Raw genomic sequence first — 22,586 nt, forward strand, 5'->3', positions numbered from 1 at the left:
GGTATTACAATTAGTATGCGATTTTAGTTTGATCTGGTGGTGTTTGAAACAGAATTCTTTAGCTTGAATGGCTTGTGGACAGGCTTTGCAGGTGCCACAGCGAAAATGGCCTACAATTGGTGGCAGATTCCACATAGTTGGTATAGTCGGAGTGGTTGGTGTTGCCAAGAAAGAAGACACAACATGGTCCCGTATGTTCTTGGCTTTCTTGAAAGAATGCATCGGAGTGATTGTACTTCCTAGATCCTCTCCAATCATTGTCCAATGTTTATTGATTATACGTTTGATGGCATTACTCTTTGTCGAAAAAGTTGTTACACATATTAAGCGTTGTTCCGTGTTATTAATGCGTTCGGTTGGTTCCAGGAGAGACTCTCGGGGATTGAACCACGCTCTTTTCCTCGCCTTTTTAACGAGTCGCTTAGGATATCCTCGTTCAATTAAACGTGACAACAGATTCTCGGATTCGGCCATATAATCCTCCTTTTTACTACAGTTACGCCGGATCCTCAGAAATTGGCCAAAAGGAAGGTTATCTCTGAGGCCTCTCGGATGATGACTAGAGTACTGAAGTAGCGAATTTCGTTCAGCTGGTTTTCTGTAAAGAGTTGTGTGGAGTATCTCATCCTCAGCCACAATAGACAGATCTAAGAAATCTATTGTTCGAGGCATATGGGCTGCAGATGGTACATTATGAATAGATCGCCATCTGGTGTTGGGCTCGGATGATTGCACTTGTTTTTCTCTTGGAGAAGTCTTTTGTCGTCACTAGACTGGTGACTCCTCCTTTGGGTGCTAGTGCGCATGGGCATCGGCTCCATCCTTAGATTGTTTTTTTCCGCCATCGGGTTTGGATGAAGACCGAAGCGCTCCAGATCGACTTCGAGAAAAAGTGATATTTCGGCGCGTATTCCCTTTCCAATTCGACGGTATTGTTATCGAACACGATTTCATTTCCATTCCGACGCGTTTCGACTCCAACAATAAAACAATTTCTACTATGTCGACGAGACCGGGAAGCCTTTCTTGACGTAGTCCAGTCCGGAGTCCATGGAAAGGACTCCATTTAAAAAATGTCCAACGTGTGGTGCTAAGTTCCCACACAAGGACCTACACGAGGTGTGCAATCTCTGCCTATCGCCTGAACACGAATCCAGGGAGTCCGAAGCCTGCGCAGCATTCTCCTCCAAGTCGACGATTAGAAACCGTTGAGCCCAAAGACACAAGGTGTCGAGAATGCAGTCGGAGGCAATCCCGGAGCTGTTCGAAGACCAACATCTCGAAGAAGAAGAAGAAGAGGAACATGAAGACGAGTCGGGGTCGGAAGGGGACGAGTCTGATGTCGAGGAAATCGACGTTCAACAAACCGTGAGTGACGACGTCCCCTTACCAAAAAACCGACCCCGTGTGGTACCGACCCCGCCTTCGAGCCCGGTCAGACCACCGAAGAAAGTTTCCGACGCCCCGCCTTCGGGCCTGGCAACGAAACCGAAACTCTCGGCCTACCACCATGTCGGATCCGAGAAACGGTCGACATCGACACCGAAGCTCCATACAAAGGAAAGCTCGGCATCGAAACATTCCATGTCGAAACCGAAACATGCTTCGACGTCGAAGACTTAGTCGACACCGAAAAAATCGGAATCGAGCAAATTCTCGGTGCCAAAAACACAGAACATTGACGTCAGAAGCAAAGGCACCTTTCGGAACCAAAAACTTCGGTACCGACACAGGAGCAGCAGACAGATCCAAAACAAAAGATTTTGTTTATCGATCCGCAAACTGGCACGGTGGTGACAAAATCACCAAAAAAGAGGAAGAATGAAGTAGATGACAAAGCTCCTCCTCCTAAAAAGAGAACAATGGGGACAAATACAACTCCCCCTCTTTCTCCTCAGCCTAGAGACTCACCCTCTTCTCCTATTCCTCACACTAGGCCAGCTATTCCTCCACCTTCTACACCAAGACCATCTACACCTCAAACAGATGTAGACAGTGATGCAGGGGAGGGAGAACCTCATGGAGATGACGTCACTATCCCAGATGAGGAAGACCCATGGGAAAATTATGATGCAGGGTCAGACGATGATAACGACCCACAATTATACCCCTCAAAACCTTCACCACCTGATGATAATACAGGTTTTGTGCAGTTGATTAATAGGGCAGCTAAATACCATAAAGTAGATTTACATACAGAACCTCAAATAGAGGATTTCCTTTTAGAAACGCTACCTGCTGCACAAAGAACATCAGGCACACTACCTATGCTAAAGGGTCTTCTCAATCACACAGCAGACATATTCAAAGACCCTGTGAGGGCTAGGGTATTAAACCCAAGAATTGATAAAAAATATAAGGCAGCCCCAAAGGACCCAATATTTATCAAAGGACAAGTACCTCTGGACTCGCTTGTAGTTACAAACGCTCGTAAAAGAGCAAATTCATTATCTACAGGAGAAGCTCCTCCTCCTGATAAAGAGTCCAAGCTAATAGATGCATCAGGCAAAAGGGTAGCATCCCAAGCAGCAAACAGCTGGTGCATAGCTAATACACAAGCGCTACTGGCACGTTATGATAGAGCGCATTATGATGAGTTAGAAAAGCTTATCACACATCTCCCTAAGGAACATCAAAAAAGGGCAGACCAGCTCATACAGGAAGGGAAGATAATAACTAACACTTCCATTAAGTGTGCATTAGACGCAGCAGACACTGCAGCAAGATCCATCAACACCAGTATCATGTTAAGGAGACATGCATGGCTTAGGGTCTCAGGGTTCAAACAAGAAGTACAAACATCTTTATTGAACCAACCTTTTGGCCAAAAAACACTTTTCGGCTCAGGAACAGATGAGACTTTAGAAAAGATGTAAAAAGACACAGAAACAGCTAAATCAATGTGAGCATTACAACAGACAACTCAAAGGGGTTCCTTTCGTAGGTCCACCTATAGAGGAGGGTCAAAAAATACAGGCACAAGCCAACAATCTACCTCTTTTACACCAACATCACCCAGAGGTAATTCAAGAGGCAGTTACAGAGGTAACAACAACAAGGGTAGAGGTCACGGAAATAATAACAACCGCAACTCCCCAACCCCAAAACAGTGACTTAATACAACTCCCCCAGACCACATAACACCGGTCGAGGGACGTTTATCACAGTTCCTACCTGTCTTTGAAAACATCACATCAGACAGGTGGGTGAGACAGATTATCCAACATGGTTATTGCCTGGAACTCACAGCTACCCCACCAAACATCCTCCCCAGACAGCGTCCAATGAGTCAAGATCATCTAACGTTGTTAAAACAAGAAGTACTATCACTGCTACAAAAGCATGCCATAGAGAAGGTTCCAAAACATCAGCAAGGGACAGGAGTATACTCTCTATACTTCCTAATCCCCAAAAAAGACGGGTCTCTAAGACCAATATTAGACCTCAGAGCTCTCAATGCATACATAAACTCGGAACATTTCCACATGGTCACGCTCCAACAAGTACTTCCTTTACTGAAGAAAGGGGACTTTCTTTCTACACTGGATCTAAAAGACGCTTACTTTCACATCCCAATTCACAAAGCCCACAGAAAATACCTCAGGTTTGTAGTAGAAGGACAACATTATCCGTTCAAAGTCCTTCCATTTGGGGTCAGAACAGCACCAAAGGTGTTCACAAAATGCCTAGCAGTAGTTGCAGCCCACCTAAGAAGACAAGAAATACATGTCTTCCCTTACTTGGACGATTGGCTAATAAAAGCCAAGTCACAGGAAGAATGTCTTCAGAACACACAAAAGACCATTCAATTGCTGCACCAGCTAGGGTTCACGGTGAACTACACAAAATCCCACCTACAACCAAACAAAATTCAACAATATCTAGGGGCTACTATAGACACAGAAAAAGCCAAAGTATACCCCAATCCAGTCAGGATCCAAGCAATGATCACGTTGATCCAAAAATTTCAACCACAACACTCACTAACAGCTCGAGTGTTCATGCAGCTGTTAGGGATGATGTCCTCATGCATACTGCTTATACCATATGCCAGACTACAAATGCGTCCACTGCAAGAGTGTCTAGCGACACAGTGGAATCAGGCTCAAGGTCAGATTACAGATCTGGTGTTGGTAGACGACCGCACACATCGCTCTCTGAAGTGGTGGAACACAACAAACATTTCCAAGGGACGGTCGTTCCTATAACCGATTCCACAAGTGATACTAACAGCGGATGCATCGCTCACCGGATGGGGAGCGCATATGGAGAAATATACAGTACAGGGAAAATGGAGTGTACAGCAAAAAAGACTGCACATCAATTATCTGGAACTACTAGCAGTGTTTCTAGCATTAAAAGCTTTCCAGATGCAAATCCTCAACAAAGCAGTCCCGATCAGAACAGACAACATGACTGCAATGTATTATATTCAAAAACAGGGGGGGACACACTTTCTCCAACTATCCAGACTAGCACAGGACCTTTGGAGATGGGCCATTCCTCAAAAGATCTATCTGTTAGCCGAACACCTACCAGGAGTTCAAAATCAGATAGCAGACATCCTAAGTAGAGAGTCAGAACAAATACATGAATGGGAACTGCACAACCAAATACTGCAGCCATTCTTCCAAAGATGGGGACAACCAGAGATAGATCTCTTTGCCACTCATCAGAACGCAAAATGCCAAAACTTTGCATCCAGGTCCCACACCACCTGTCCCAGGGCAATGCGCTATTGATAAATTGGTCCAACAAATTTGCTTACGCTTTTCCCCCTCTCCCACTAATTCCATTGGTGGTTTGGAAACTGCAACAACATTCAATGACAATGATACTAGTAGCACCCACGTGGGCAAGACAGCCGTGGTTCACCACGCTACTGCAACTCTCACAGGTGCCACATCAAAAGCTGAGATTATTACCCATGGACCTTACACAGAACCATGGAGAAATAATGCACCCAGATCCCAAACAATTGAACCTGGCGATCTGGCTCCTGAGGTCATAGAATTTGGATACTTAGATTTACCTCCAGACTGTATGGAAATCATTAAGCAAGCAAGACGTCCTACCACCAGAGCATGCTATGCAGCAAAGTGGAAAAGGTTTGCTGTACACTGTAACAGTAACAACATCAACCCTCTGGGCGCATCCACTAAACAGATTATTTGCTATTTACTACACTTGCAGCAATGTAACCTTGCCTACACCTCTATTAGAGTACATCTTGCAGCTAGAGCGGCGTACCTACAAAACAGACAACATCTTTCCCTGTTTAAAGTGGTATTCACCTGTTACAACGCAATTTTTACAACGCACTACCACTACAACGCAGGCATTACAACGCATACCATTTAAAGTACCAGCAATAAAAGCTTTCATGGAAGGACTTAAAAGAGTCATTCCACTAAGGCTACCACCTGCCCCAGTCTGGAATCTCAACATAGTACTTACCAGGCTAATGGGACCACCTTTCGAACCTATGCATAGGTGTGAAATACAATTCCTCACATGGAAGATGGCCTTTCTTATAGCTATTACTTCACTCAGAAGAGTAAGTGAGTTGCAAGCATTTACAATACAAGAACCATTTATGCAGCTACACCAAAATAAAGTGGTTCTTAGAACAAACCCAAAATTCTTGCCTAAAGTAATTTCAGCATTCCACATCAACCAGCCAGTGGAACTACCAGTATTCTTTCCAAAACCACAGACGGTAGCAGAAAGAGCCCTACATACATTAGATGTCAGAAGGGCAATATTGTATTACATAGAAAGAACACAAACTTTCAGAAAGACAAAACAACTATTTGTAGCGTTTTCTCCTACACATAAGGGCAATCCTATCTCTAAAGCAGGCATTGCCAGGTGGATTGTAAAATGTATACAAATATGCTATTTAAAAGCAAAGAGGACACTAACTGTTCCTCCTAGAGCTCACTCTACACGTAAACTAGGAGCATCTATGGCATTCTTAGGAAACATTCCCCTAGATGACATATGCAAAGCAGCTATCTGGGTTACACCGCATACCTTCACAAAACACTACTGTGAGATGTGCAAGCAACACAACAGGCTAGAGTGGGACAAGCTGTACTAAAGACTTTATTTCAGACTGTTGCAACAGACACTGGTGGCCACCGCTAGGGAGATAACTGCTGTATAGTCTATTCATAATGTACCATCTGCAGCCCATATGCCTCGAACTGAATATGCTACTTACCAGTATGCATCTGTTCTTGGCATAGCGGGCTGCAGAGTGGTACATGCCCTCCCAGCCTCCCCAGACGGAAACATGTGTCTGTTCCAACACTATCTTATTTAGATACACTTACATGGGTATTTCTATCTGTATTCTATCATACTACTCCATCTAACCCTACTATGGCAAAACACTCTAAGGATGGAGCCGATGCCCATGCGCACTAGCACCCAAAGGAGGAGTCACCAGTCTAGTGACGACAAAAGACTTCTCCAAGAGAAAAACAAGTGCAATCATACGATCCCAACACCAGATGGCGATCTATTCATAATGTACCACTCTGCAGCCCTCTATGCCAAGAACAGATGCATACTGGTAAGTAGCATATTCCTTCTTCTTGTCTGATTGGATGGTAAATTGGGTATCAGGCGATCTACCATTCAACCAACCATAGAAGGCAACAATCTCTATTTCTGTTCCTGTCCAAACCAACAGGATATCGTCTATGTAATGCATCCAAAGTTGTATATTGGACCTGAAGGGATGGAAGTCATTCAGTACAAAGGTATCTTCGAAGGTAGACATGAAGATGATTGCCAGATCGGGGGCGAAGGCTGCCCCCATCGCCACACCCTTTGTTTGGAGATAAAAACAGTTCTGAAACACAAAGAAATTCCTCATCATGGCAATCTTCAGTAGCAGGATGATAAAGGAGGTAGGGACACGTGTAGGTGCTTCCCGTCGGTCGAGAGCTGCTGTAGCTACCTCTAGCGCAACGTCTTGCGGAATGCTAGTGTAAAGTGACACAAAGTTGCCAGGAGTTGTTCACTGGGATTGAATGGACAGCCATTGACGATATTGATGGTATGGGTGGTGTCACGCAGATATGTTGTAGTTTGTTCGGCCAATGGTTTCAGGAAAAAATCAACATAGCGGCACAATGGTTCAAGTAACGAGCCGCAGCCGGAAACTATCGGACGGCCAGGCGGTTTATGCATGTCCTTGTGTACTTTTGGGAGCGTGTATATCGTCGGTAGACGAGGGTCCTTTTTATTCAAGTACTGATACTCCAGTTCTGATAAAAAACCTCGGTCAAGGCCGTCTTTGGTTACTCGCTGAATTTTGATCGTAAGATCTTTGGACGGATCACTAGCAAGTTGTTTATAGCTAATGCCATCATTAAGTTGTCTCATGATTTCCGCTTTATAGTTGGATACATCCTGTACAATTATAGCGCCGCCCTTGTCTGCTGGTTAACAATGACCTGCCTATTGTCCTTAAGCCTAGAGAGGGCCATCTTCTAATTTCTACTAATGTTGAATTTAATGTACTTGCGCTCCTTGAGAATTTTCTTGACATCACGTATTACTATGCTTTCATAAGCCAGTATCCTTTGTGTATTGGCATAGGTAGGAGGGACAAAAGTGGATGGAGGTCGCAGACCGGTGGTTGATACATTCATCTGTGTGGGTTTGTTTTTAAAGAAGTAGCGCAATCGGATTTTTCTAAAAAATCTGTGTAGTTCAGCGAGTATGCTAAATTCATTTGGCAATGCTGTCGGGACATAAGAAAGGCCTCTGCTCAGTACCTTAATTTTGTCTTCACTCAACTCATAAGAGGAGATGTTTATCACTGGAGTGGTTACTGGTTTCACCACCTGTAGTTCTTGCGCCGGGTTGACCTCTCGCCGTGTTCCTCTGGAGGAAACCTGACTTGTTTCACACCTCTCCCTCTCGCATTCTCCCAATCCTGTCCCATGTTCTGTTGGCCTCCACTGGCTCCTCTGTTCCAATTGTTGCCGCGTCCCCGTGGGGTTCTCCATCCTCCCTGTCCTAAAAAAGGAACCTGTTGATACGGTGGACGGTAGGATTCTTGGTATCCGTAGGAGGCACTAGGGCCTGCTTGTTCAGTCTCTTCACCAGAGCTGTACGACGAGTCTGAAAAGGTTGTAAAATTGCATCTCCCTCGCCAACCACCGCGGCCTCGATTGGAAAAATGACCCTGTGGATCCTGGCGGTAATAATCTTCCTGGAGATATGGGTAAGTTTTCTTTTTTTTGTAGAAACGTAGATCACGTGCTAGCTTCTCTAGTTTCTTTTGTATGGTAGTTGTTTCAAAGTCTTGGAGCGTGGCTACCAGTTTGGTCAAAGCTTCCTTTGAGTTGGTAAGGGTAGCGTCACCTGAGCGGGTCCTCCATAATATTTGTAAGCTTCTTATATAGTTAGGAGATGGTTTTCTTGGGAAGATGTCCGTCCAGCACTCTGTCCTCTAGGGGAGAAGCACCGGGGAGTGTCGTGCCCCTGGGAATGTGTGTGAGCAGCGCATGTCGGATCTGAAGATAACTGAAGCATTCACCGTCATTCATGTGATATTGTAGCTTGAGGGCGTCAAACGTGTAAATTGTACCTTCCCCCCAAAACATCCTTTATACGTGTGATCCCTATAAGGTCCCACTTGTAAAAGCCTTTAGACTTCCATAAACTTCCCAAACTCTCCGAACTCCACAGCGGGGTGGCGAGTTTCAGCCTCCCCTCCGACTTGAGATGCCTGTTGGCAGCATGCCACACCTGGACGGCATGTGCCGTGGGTCCTGTGAGTGGAAACCTGCGGGGCCTAGCATATAGCGCACTAGTATAGTCGCCCCCCGGCAGTTGCCAACAGTCCATGGCGTATATGAGGTCATCTGGGAGCCCATATATCCCGTGATTTACTGCCACCAACTGGGAAGCCCAGCAATATTTCTTTAGGTCTGGCAATCCTATTCCCCCGTCATACCAGGGAAGGGTAAGTTTAGAGAACGCTATGCGGGGTTTACCATCCCAAAGTAGCTGTCTCTGGAGGACCTCTATTTCCTTGAAGTATGATGCGGGAACTGGGTCCATCGCATTCTGAAGTGCGTATAGGAACCGGGGCAGAGCCTTCATTTTAAAAAGCCCCGCTCTGCCTAAAAGGGAGAGCGGGAGCGCCTTCCAGCGCACCACATCACATCTAAATCGCGTCGTGGGCGGGGGCACAGGTTATTAGTGTAACGGAGCTTCGGATCTAGCGTAATATAGACACCGAGGTACCTGAATCCCACCGGGTCGATTTGTATCGGGCAAGTGTTTGGAACAACTGGCGGGTCACCCCCTGAGGACAAAGAGTACCGATTTGGACCAGTTTATCGCGAAGCCTGAATACCTCCAAAAATAGCCAATACATCCAGAAAACAGATCAAGGACCCCCTCGGGTTGGTGAGGTAAAGCAGAATATCATCAGCGTAGAGTGAGATTTTGTCCTCCCACTCCACAGCCCATCACATTCTGCGTATCGAACGGTCCTGCTGGACCCATGCCGCCAACGGTTCCAAGGCCAGAGCGAAAAGGAGCGGGGACAGGGGACTTCCCTCTCTGGTGCCTCTGCCCAGATGGAAGTCAGGAGACATGCGGTTATTTACTACTACTCGGGCCAGTGACGCAAAATACAGAAGGCGCACCCAACCTGTGAATTCCGGGCAAAAACCAATTCTTCCAGCATTGCAAAAAGGTAGGGCCATTCGACTCTGTTGAATGCCATAGTGGCAACCAATCACATCAGTGCCGCTGGCTCCTGAATCGTTGGGGTCCGACCCAGGACCCCGTGAAGCCAACGCAAATTGAGGGCCGTATTCCAGTGCGGCATGAAGCCCGACTGGTCCGGGTGTATCAAAGTAGTGATGACTTTGGCCAACCTGGTTGCCAGCAGCTTCGCCAGGACCTTAGGCTCCACGTTCAGCAACGAGATAGGCCTGTATGACGAACAGCACGTCTTTGGCTTACCCTCCTTATGGATGACCACTATATTGGCAACTCGCTGGTCATATGGAAGTTGTCCCCTATCTTTGCCTTCATGAAACATAGAGCGGAGAAATGGAGCAATTCTACTAGATCTCAATTTATAAAGGCCTTCCCGGAGTGTACTCCTCTGATGGCATACGCCATCTCGTCGCTCGTGAGTGGGGATTCCAGATAATCTTGATTTCTGTCCGATAGTGTGGGCAATTGAATGTCCTTGACCATCTCCCTATTGTCCTCTTCCGTGTACACCCCCTCCGAGCTGTATACCCCACTATAATAGTCTGCGAACATATTGGCGATGGCCTGTGGGTCTGTAATCATTCTGGAGTTCTCCCCCTGTAATTCAGGCACTAACCGCGACGCCCATTCCCTCCTCTCCAGCCATGCAATCAACTTTCCCGCCTTGTCTCCATGCTTGTATACCCTGCTCTGGATCTCGCCGCTCTGCGCCCTGGTTCCATCTCTTGCAAGACTACCAAACTCATCCTGCCATAGTTTTAAATGGTGGAGACCCTCTGGGTTACCGCTTGGGATACCTCCCTTTCTAGTGTTATCACTGCCTCCTCCGCTTTTTCCAAGTCAGCCTGTCGTTCCTTCTTTTTCTTTACAATCAGAGATAAAGTCTCTCCTTGAATAACAGTTTTAAATGCCTCCCACTAGGTTTGTGCTGAATCCATTGTGCCCTGATTTTCTTAGAAGTACCTGTCTGTGGCCCTGACTATATCCTTCTTCGTGGTGGTATCCCTCAGGTGCCATGGGTTGATAGGGGCAATCTTGCCTGCAGTGACCTGGTCAAATTCCAGCCAGAGCCAGACTGGAGAGTGGTCCGAGATGCCCCTCCCCAGGAGCAGCACCTCCCGAATGGCGTACGCCTGGGCGGCCGGGACTAGAACGTAATCTATCCTAGACAGGCTGTGGTGTGTGGACGACACATGTGTATACTGCATGCAGCCTGGGTTATGCATCCGCCAGCCATCTACTAGCCCCATTGTATCCAAGTAGCCACCTCTGCGCCGGTATCAGCGTTCTGGCGGGATATCGATCCTTTTTACCGTCAACTACCGCATTGAAATCACCTCCCAACCCCAGAGAACCGAAAGGCAAAGTTAGGAAAATAGAGCCCAGGTCGTGAAATGTATCTGACTGTAGGCCGGGCAGAACATAAATGGAGACAAAGGTGGCTGTTTTCCCCTCCCATTGACCCGATATGCCAACGTATCTACCCCGCTGATCGGACCATTTGGCCTGAATGGCCAGGGGAAAAGAGTTTTTAACCAATATGGTGACCCCTCTCGACCCTGTCGTGAATCCTGCATGTGCCACCAGCTTGCAACCCCCTCTATGTAAGGCCATGCACCTATTCCCAATGAAATGTGTCTCCTGCAAAAGCACAAAGCACATTAATCCCCGATCCCCGTCTAATGTTTGACACTGAACTGGTATAGAAGCGTCATAATTGCAGCACTGTCTCCTGATGTTATAAAAATACAACAAACTACAAACATGCCCACACACAATGTGACCCCGAGAACCAGGAGCCCCACCAACCCCAAAGCCCTCCCTGCATCCCTGCTCGTGGCTTCCGCCCATCCCCAACTGGCAGTGTGCCTGTCGCCCCACAATCTAAATCTACTAACTAACTAAAGGTAGTAATGAGGAGGAGGAAAGCCGGTGCCCCGTCTCCCCCCCAGCCCCATGGAAAATAATCCCCCCGAATCCGTGGCAGCCCATACTTATCATTTAGTCTATGGGTTTAAACAGAAGAAATAACCGTGGGTCTAACCCCACTACCTGACAGTTCTCAATAGTCCTGTAGATCTTGCGGCCTCCTTCATTCCTGCTCCTGCAGTCCGCTTCCTCCGTCACGATCTCGCCCGCCCGGAGGGTGGCAGTCTATCCAGTCCGATGCCACCTCCGAATTATCAAAAAAACTGTCCCTCTCCTTGGCCTCCATTCTCAATCGAGCCGGGAACATCATTGCATACTTCAATCCTTTGTCTCTGAGTTTCTTCTTCACCGCAAGAAAACTATGGCGTTGTTTCTGGACAGTTTGCGTGAAGTCAGGGAAGAAAGAAAGGGTGGCATTCTCATACCGCAGGGGCCCCCCCGAGCGGGCCACCTGCAGGATCACATCTCTGTCCCTGAAGTTCAAGACCCTCGCAATCATCGGGTGAGGTGGCGCTCCAGGCCTGGGTCGCCCCCCGGCACCCTATGTGCACGCTCGATTGTAAAGAAGTTACCCAGTCCCTTGGGTTTAGGTGGTTAAGGATGATGTCTTCAACAAACAGGTTCGGGCCGGGCTCTCAGCTTTCTCAGGGTCCCCAAGTATACGTATATTTTTGCGTCGGGCTCTCCCCTCATATTCATCCAGTTTTCGATTGGTCAGGTCACGAGAGGTTATGAGGTCTTGCACTTCCTCCTGGAGCAGCGCCATGTCATCGATTAAGCTGGCAGTCTTTATGTCTAGCGATTTGACTTTTTTGTTCGCTTTCATGAGATCCGTCCGGATGAGATTGACCTCTATCGTGACAGTGTCTAATTTATTCACAAAGTCCCGCGCACACAGATTCAATATAACAAGTAGAGTGCTACTTTATGTAATTGACAAAAACAAATGTCCAACGTTGGTTCCTGGAGTTAGATGTATATCTACTTTTATTAGCTCATCACACCAATGGTAATTTACAGCCAGCCGACACGTGTTTCGTTATAGGTCTGTACACACACAGATGCTATAACTTCAGGGCTCAATGGCTAGATCCTTATTCGTTAGGGCCCTAGTCCGGTGATAATTCCAACCCGGCAGGGTGACCTTATAGTTAGAAGGAGAAGATGTATTGATTCCGATATAATCACCTCACAATGTTCAATGATGCCGCCAGTGTTCCGCACCTTAATGCCAACCGTAATTATAGGTCCAATTTCCAAAGACGTAAGAGTTTCTTCACAATACACCACATGGGTACGTGTGGTGAATGGGCTCAAGGGTTGAATCACCCTCGCTACACTGGCGTCCCGGGTCCGGGACGCCAGTGTAGCGAGGGTAGCGAGGGTGAATGTCACATTTGAATTGAGGGGTTCTTGAGGTCCCCCCTCCCTGCTAGCACCAGATACTGTTGCACTTACAATAATATTTACGCTAATATTGTCAGAGCGCCCATACTTCCCGTATACTTAATACCCTTTCTTTGTAGTGTCTAATTTATTGTCCAGTGACTCCATTTTCTGTCCCAGCGACGACTGGACACCATCTATGACTGTCATCACATCAAGCAGCGTCAGCTGAACCGGCGGGCCCGAGCAATCTCCCCCCGCCGACTGAACCCACCTCGAATCTATAGGAGAACCTTTAGGCATTGTGTAGCGGTTCAGTTTGTTAGTTTGGATCTGTTTTGTCCCTCCGGAGGATCTGGACTGATGCTTGTCGACTTCCGGTTTGGTCGCCATCAGTAGCGCTACCCCCCGGGCGCACCAGCACCCCCGCTCTGTAGGAGTATGGGAGGACCCAGTCCGGGCCGACATCGCCCGCTGTCTATGTCAACTCTCTTCTGCCACGATATCGCCAAATGGGTCGAGGCCAAAGGTACTATGTGCCCCCAAGCGATGCAACAGCCTGCAGTCTCCAGCTCCCGGACCACGACCCAGGCCGAGCCTCCACAGGATCCACAGCAATACGTCGTCTCACCTTCCAGCGCAGGCCCTAGCCGGCGAACGGGGGGCTTACCATTGCCAAGCACTCCAAATCAGGGCCCCTGACCACTGCCACCGGGCCCCACTCTACCGCAGGTCACACCGCCCCGGGGCCCCCCAGGCCCCGAAACGCTCCCAGGCCCTCAAGTATGAATTAGTAAACCAACACTCCACGCGGCAATACCTCAAAGATCCAGCAATACAAGACTGCTAGGAGTGACTGGACAATGCAACCGGCGGTCTCGAACCTCAGTGACAATCCCCGTATTGATAGGGCCACGGAAGCTTCAGTAACTGAGTAATAGCTGATCTGCCAAGGTATCAGGTCCATCAGGTCTGGACGCATAGGAGCCGTAGAGTTGTCAGCTATGATTATGCAGTTTAAAATTGCTGTGCTGAAGATGTAGATTGGGATCACAGCTCTTAAACTCGTATCAGTGGTAATTCGAGCGTCCCAGGGCCCGTGCGATATTTCACCACCAGTATCAAGAGTCTGGTAGGATTAGAGCCCCAGATGGACGCTACATGCAGAGTCAAGCTAAAGGTATATAAGCATTCCCACAGGATGGCCTTAATTGCTCATCACTCAGCCCCACCCTCTTCAACGTCGACATGAGACCTCTCGCAGCCATCGCACGCCAACACAACCTCAACATCATCTCCTACGCCGACGACACCCAGCTGATCCTCTCCCTCACCAGAGACCCCGACACCGCCAGAACCAGCCTCCACGAAGGGATGAAAAACGTCGCCGAGTGGATGAAGAACAGCCGCTTGAAACTGAACTCAGACAAGACGGAAGTCCTCATACTTGGACCATCACCCTCCGCCTGGGATGACTCCTGGTGGCCCCCAGCCCTGGGCACCGCCCCCAAGCCGGCAGACCACACACGCAACCTGGGCTTCATCCTGGACTCCTCCCTCTCGATGACCAGACAAGTCTACGCCGTCTCCTCTTCATGCTTTCACACCCTCCGCATGCTCCGCAAGATCTTCCGATGGATCCCGATTGAAACCAGGAAGACGGTCACCCAGGCCCTCGTCACCAGCCGGCTGGACTACGGAAACACCCTCTACGCTGGAACCACAGCCAAGCTACAGAAAAGACTACAACGAATCCAGAACGCCTAGGCCCGACTCATCCTGGACATCCCTCGACGCAGCCACATCTCCGGCCACCTGAGGAACCTGCACTGGCTCCCCGTCAACAAGAGGATCACGTTCAGACTCCTCACCCACGCACACAAGTCTCTCCACAACCTGGGCCCCAAGTACCTCAACGACCGCCTGACCTTCCACAAGCCCACCCGCCAGCTACGGTCCGCTAGCCTCGCCCTCGCCGCCGTACCACGCATCCGAAGAGCCACCGCCGGAGGCAGATCCTTCTCCTACCTGGCGGCCAAGACATGGAACTCCCTCCCCACCCACGTTCGGCTGACCCAGGACCACCTCGCCTTCAGGAGACAACTCAAAACCTGGCTGTTCGAGGAGTAGCGGCCCCCCTCCCTGTAATGGCTGGATTTTCTGAGTAGGTGGGATCAGCCCCCAGGGGACCCTCCAACCCAGCCAGAACGTACTCACCTTCCCTCCTCAGGACCACCTATCCAGGCACCTGGTACCTACCTGAGGATGGGGAACTCGCAATATACAAGCTCATATTATTAAAAACACCACTAAATCTATAGGGATACTAAGAATACTCACTGATTACTAGGGATATCCATACCCTACACCACACTTATATTCACATCAGTTGGTCTCGCGGCCACTCAGACCCAGACCGGTCTACCCTAGGGCAGATATTGCGCACAATCCGGTGCGACTACACATGGGCCTGCAGAACCCAATGCTCCCTTTTCCAAACGATCAACAATCCTGTCGATCTCCACGCTAGTTCAACCTCCCAGCGCTCTCACTTATTCAAGCCACAATCTTGTGGGTATCGACACTGGTCTCCCACCCAGTGTTCTCACTAACGCCGCATATCAACGACGACCACATTCCTATGAACACCTTTATATATATATATTGGGAAGTCTCTTCACTAAGGGTCTGCTACTACAATATTAGGAGTTAGCCAATTAATATCATGCATCCCCTATTCTTGGCATCATAGGTCCACTCACTCCCTATTTATGTGATCACCACTTACCTGATTGGGATTACTCATCCATTCACGTGCCTAGTAACTACCTAGGAGCTACATTTACCTATATTGACCAAAAATATGAAGCGCATGGCAGTTCATTAATAAACTGGGGGGTTGTTTTATTATAACAATATAAACATTTACACAGATCTGACAAAGACTATAGGTAGAACACACCGCTGAAAGAGAAAAGATTAAACATAACAGGAACACTCCGCTGAAAGGGGAAAAGATTAGCAATGCAAAAGCCTAGGGAATAAAGATAAGATTAAGATGTAAGTGTGATTGGTTCAGACTACCTCACCTATTAGAAGGAAGATTTCTCTCTGCCTCTGGTGGGATTAGGGCTCTCTCTCTGCCTCTGGTGGGATTAGGGCTCTCTCTGTCTCTCCCTCCTTCACCACATCACCACGCCTCTGGTCCAATTGCTCCAGCTGACAGCCTTCTTTGATGCTCTCTGCACTGCTTTCTCTCTCCTCATCTTCAGCAATCGTCTGCCTTCTTTCTCCATTTAAGAACTGCACTCTATTCTGCAGCTCCAGCAGACATCCTCTCTCTCTCTGCAAGCTGTTCTGTGCTCCAAGCTGTTCTGAGCAACACGCTGCACTGCACTCCAAACTGAACTGAACTGCACACAAGCTGGAATGAACACTCCTCCTCTCCTGTAGCTCGCTAATATGGAAGCTTGTCCTTTCATGGAAAGTTACGGCCAGTAACCTGCCGCCCACCAAATTCTTGTACCTCCCCGTACCAAGGACACGTTCCCAGCTGGCCAGCCTGAAGTTGTGTCTTCGGAGTGGAGAAAAATACATTCCTTCGATAAGGGCCAGCCTGAACCGGTTCTCTCCAAGCGAACAACAGCCTTAACTATAAACTTTGCCTTTGCCCTGAAAAGCCTCTCAGCTTCATCAAGATGGAGTCCCTCTAGCTCTAGGCCTGTAGGCCTGAAAGGGGTGAAATGCTCCTCAGCTCTGTCAGAATACCTACATAAACCATATCAATATGTCTAATATGTCAAAGCCAATAGGCAATAGACAGGTTAAAGTCAAGAATAAAGGCATATTAAGCAGCTATCCTCTTCTAGGTCTGGAAAAAGGGCTTAAAAGGGCCAACACAGGCTAAGAATACCTATACTAGATGCGAGCAAGACTAATGATCTATATCACTGCTAAATAAAGCCAAAAACTCTGCCATTACATTGCACCCCTAGATCCTTATCTTGCGAGCATCAGTAAACAACAACGACCATCTAAACAAACATCAACATAATCTATCCAACATAGGCTAAAAATACCTATCCTAGATGTGAGCAAGATTAAGATCTATATCACTGCTAAATAACTCTGCCATCCACCCTTAGATCCTTATCTTGCGAACATCTTATAAACAATAACATCCAGATAAACAAACATCAACACAATCTATCAACAAATCAAAACCTAAAAAACTCCCTAAAAACAATGACAACTCAAGGAAATTCCACCTGAAACTCAATTGTAGGGAATAGAAACCTAAAAACAAATCAAAGCACCCTTGACTTGAATGCCGAAACATATCTGAGATTGGATCTGATAACAACAGAAACTAACCAAAGCATCCTCAAACTAAATGTGCCTCAACTTCTAATGATAACTGGTGAAATCTAGTGATGTAGGGACTTATGTGTTGAATGAAAACAGCAAGGGGCCTAAATGGGGCCTACTTCGGACAACTTAAGCCTAAATGAGGCCTACCTACTATTGTCAACTTAAGAACTAAATGTGTTTCAACTTCTAATGAGAAAACAAGAAAGGGCCTAAATGAGCCCTACCTACTATAGGCAACTTAAGCTAATGATGACTCATGAAACTATTGGTGTAGGGGCTTGTTTGTGGGATGAAAATAACAATGTTCCTAAATGAGGCCTACCTACTGACATTAGTCAATTTAAAGTGAAATCTGAGAAGTACTGTTTCAAGGTCTGGGCAAACATTAATACATAATCATACTAATCCAAAATTTAAGGTAACCACCCTTTGATCAATCAAGGTGAAAATGTAAGAACAGTAAAAAAAAAAACAACCCCATTTCTACAAGATAGCTGGTGTAACATCAAGCTTAGAACATCCATTTTACATCATACTGTGGAACACATGTGTGCACCACCATTCAAAAAAAAAGAAAAGTCCTTCATTGGCAAAAACTGTTTTGAAGAAAACAGAAAAATTATAATAGGTGACATGTTTCTTGCTTTAAAAGTGGGGCCTGCTTGTCCAAGGGATTATTCATCAAATTCATTTATAATTCTGTCACAAATAAAACATGTTTGTGGGTTTTTTTTTTTTAAAGTGGGGCCTGCTCGTAGTGATGTCAACAAAAAAATGCAGGCCAAGGAATTATGTAACTCAGTCCAAATTCTTCAGTGTAGGCCACCACCCTGCATCCTCGGTATCCGGACACTTCCTCCAATGCGGCCATCCATCACCCTTCCGGTCTGGTCTGGTCTGGTCTGGTTCCATCATCCAAAAACAATAAACTAAAATAAAAACATGAAAGTAAAAAGCTAAAACAAGAAAAGGAAGTGGAAGGGGGACGGACCCACGCAGAACCACAACCACAGCAATCCTAGGAACAAGAGAACAAGTATCATTATTCTTGCAAAAATAAAATTTTCCATTGAAAAAGCACCCCGGGTGCCTTTCATTATTGAAAAGAAAATATCCTAATTAATTAAAAACATTCAAAATTTAACTTTCAATAATAATCAGCAGGGCCTAACATACCCTAATCCTCACCAAGCCAGCCCCCTCCCTTCAGAGCAGGAGCCAGACTATAGTATGAAGCTACTTTGGACTACCGCCAAATGATGAGCCTCTCTAAGCCAGCCCCTCCCTTAAATAAACAAGCCATCCGCGGAAGAAAATTGGATTGTAGCCAATCATAACGAACAGGGACGTGATCGAAACCTGCAGAGCAAAGGAAAAAAAAACTCGTCTGCACAAACCAGCTGGTCTGCCAAGGTCGACAAACAAATACCTTTGCCTATTCTCAGGCCTGATTTTCAAACTAACGGAAGCTAGCATTTAAAAAAAAAACAATTCTGTTACAGTGTACTGCCAATTAAAAGCTCCAATTTCTAAAAAGACTTTTGTCTAACTAATTCAGCTAAAGGCAAGACATTTAAAATATGGGCACTTATTTAGAAAGGGGCAACCCAGTTTTGCACACAAAATTATACATTCTGCATTTGGGGAAAAAAACGAATTAACATGGTCCATTGTCAGCTGCTGAAAGAGAAATAATTTGTAAAACAACATAAAATGCAGATACATTTCAACATTGTATTTAATTTCTGACACATTTATAAAAGAATACATTTTAATTTACATTTGGGAAAATAATAATGTTACATTTTAACATATTTTTTTTTTTCAAAGGCACATGGTTGCCTTCCACTAATTAAAAGCACATGTTACCACGCACTGTCGGGCAAGATTGATTATTCTCAACCTGTGAGCCTTGCAACCAGCACATTCCTGTCTAGATGGAAACCCTCAAAGAAATAATTAATGAAAACAGCTCCGTAGCATGCATTCTAACGGGCCATCTTTTTAACATTTCACTCATTTTAAAAGAACACAGCTTTCTCCGTAATCCGACTGGTTGATTTATAACCACATCAGTTCCAAGGCAAACCCACACAAATTCGTAGACGCATTTCAAAAAGAATGTGAAATGAACAAAACCCTTTGCAAAGCACAAGATGGTACCTTTCCGTCAAGAAACTGACAAAACACATAGGCAGACCAAGGAATCAAAAAAAGTCAAAATCAAACCATCAAATAATCCGTAAAATAATCCACTGACTTTTATAGTCAGGTCAGATAACCATGCATGTTGACAGCATGTAAAAAATAAAGACTGCCATCTCAACTCAAGATATTAACCCTTTGGCAGCTCAAGCACAATCATTTCCCAATGTCCATGGATACATGGGAAAGTCATGAGCACATTTCTTCACGTTCACAGCTAACACGTACACATATTTTCAAAAACGTTATCCCCAAGCACCCGAGAGAGATCCAGCTCTCTCCTGCCTAACGTAATGATAACATGCTCCATCCAAGCCATGACCACATGGCGCTATTCACAAGCCATATTTACAAGACAAGCTTTTCACAAACAATAAATCCAAGGCGCAATGCACAAGGAACACAGCAAATCAACATAAGAACATGCACCTCACAAGCCACATTAAAATGGCGCTATTCACAAGCCATATTTACAAGACAGTAAACAAACTCAAAAAACGACACGCTTTTCACAAGGAATATATCCAAAGCACCATTCACAAGCAACACAGCAGATCAATATGAGAACATGCACCTCATAAGCCACAATAATATGGCGCTATTCACAAGTCATATTTACAAGGAGCTATATTCAAAGAACTCCACAGATCATATTACAATGAACACATTTCACATTGCACAGCATAAGCAGATGCAGCAAGCAATTTAATGGGCAATTTAAAAGCACTTTTTACACACATTTATACAATTGGACCATCACAAAGATGTAACTGGCTTCCTCATGTAATGCCATCCTTCAACTCTGACAGTTTAAACACCAAGATGAAAACCATTCCTTCCACCCTGAATAAACCAAATGCCATGATGTAATGCAATCTCCTCACGCTGCAACTGTTCAAGCCCATAGGTCTAACAGGCTACATAAACTGCAACATTACGCCAGATGGAACCGGCGTTCAGGGCACTCCCTCAGAACACATGGGAAACTCTCTAAGCACATGGCCAGATCACACAGGATAGGTAAACCGTTCGACTACGCCAGATGTTATGGCGTTCATGGCACTCACTCACAACACATGGGAACCTCTCTAAGCACATGGCAAGGTCACAAAGGTTTCGTAAACTGTTCGTAGACGCCAGATGTAATGGCTGGATTTTCTGAGTAGGTGGGATCAGCCCCCAGGGGCCCCTCCAACCCAGCCAGAACGTACTCACCTTCCCTCCTCAGGACCACCTATCCAGGCACCTGGTACCTACCTGAGGATGGGGAACTCGCAATATACAAGCTCATATTATTAAAAACACCACTAAATCTATAGGGATACTAAGAATACTCACTGATTACTAGGGATATCCATACCCTACACCACACTTATATTCACATCAGTTGGTCTCGCGGCCACTCAGACCCAGACCGGTCTACCCTAGGGCAGATATTGCGCACAATCCGGTGCGACTACACATGGGCCTGCAGAACCCAATGCTCCCTTTTCCAAACGATCAACAATCCTGTCGATCTCCACGCTAGTTCAACCTCCCAGCGCTCTCACTTATTCAAGCCACAATCTTGTGGGTATCGACACTGGTCTCCCACCCAGTGTTCTCACTAACGCCGCATATCAACGACGACCACATTCCTATGAACACCTTTATATATATATATTGGGAAGTCTCTTCACTAAGGGTCTGCTACTACAATATTAGGAGTTAGCCAATTAATATCATGCATCCCCTATTCTTGGCATCATAGGTCCACTCACTCCCTATTTATGTGATCACCACTTACCTGATTGGGATTACTCATCCATTCACGTGCCTAGTAACTACCTAGGAGCTACATTTACCTATATTGACCAAAAATATGAAGCGCATGGCAGTTCATTAATAAACTGGGGGGTTGTTTTATTATAACAATATAAACATTTACACAGATCTGACAAAGACTATAGGTAGAACACACCGCTGAAAGAGAAAAGATTAAACATAACAGGAACACTCCGCTGAAAGGGGAAAAGATTAGCAATGCAAAAGCCTAGGGAATAAAGATAAGATTAAGATGTAAGTGTGATTGGTTCAGACTACCTCACCTATTAGAAGGAAGATTTCTCTCTGCCTCTGGTGGGATTAGGGCTCTCTCTCTGCCTCTGGTGGGATTAGGGCTCTCTCTGTCTCTCCCTCCTTCACCACATCACCACGCCTCTGGTCCAATTGCTCCAGCTGACAGCCTTCTTTGATGCTCTCTGCACTGCTTTCTCTCTCCTCATCTTCAGCAATCGTCTGCCTTCTTTCTCCATTTAAGAACTGCACTCTATTCTGCAGCTCCAGCAGACATCCTCTCTCTCTCTGCAAGCTGTTCTGTGCTCCAAGCTGTTCTGAGCACCACGCTGCACTGCACTCCAAACTGAACTGAACTGCACACAAGCTGGAATGAACACTCCTCCTCTCCTGTAGCTCGCTAATATGGAAGCTTGTCCTTTCATGGAAAGTTACGGCCAGTAACCTGCCGCCCACCAAATTCTTGTACCTCCCCGTACCAAGGACACGTTCCCAGCTGGCCAGCCTGAAGTTGTGTCTTCGGAGTGGAGAAAAATACATTCCTTCGATAAGGGCCAGCCTGAACCGGTTCTCTCCAAGCGAACAACAGCCTTAACTATAAACTTTGCCTTTGCCCTGAAAAGCCTCTCAGCTTCATCAAGATGGAGTCCCTCTAGCTCTAGGCCTGTAGGCCTGAAAGGGGTGAAATGCTCCTCAGCTCTGTCAGAATACCTACATAAACCATATCAATATGTCTAATATGTCAAAGCCAATAGGCAATAGACAGGTTAAAGTCAAGAATAAAGGCATATTAAGCAGCTATCCTCTTCTAGGTCTGGAAAAAGGGCTTAAAAGGGCCAACACAGGCTAAGAATACCTATACTAGATGCGAGCAAGACTAA

Source organism: Lissotriton vulgaris, chromosome 11 (genome assembly GCF_964263255.1).
Source record: "Lissotriton vulgaris chromosome 11, aLisVul1.2, whole genome shotgun sequence".
Taxonomy (NCBI): Eukaryota; Metazoa; Chordata; class Amphibia; order Caudata; family Salamandridae; genus Lissotriton; species Lissotriton vulgaris.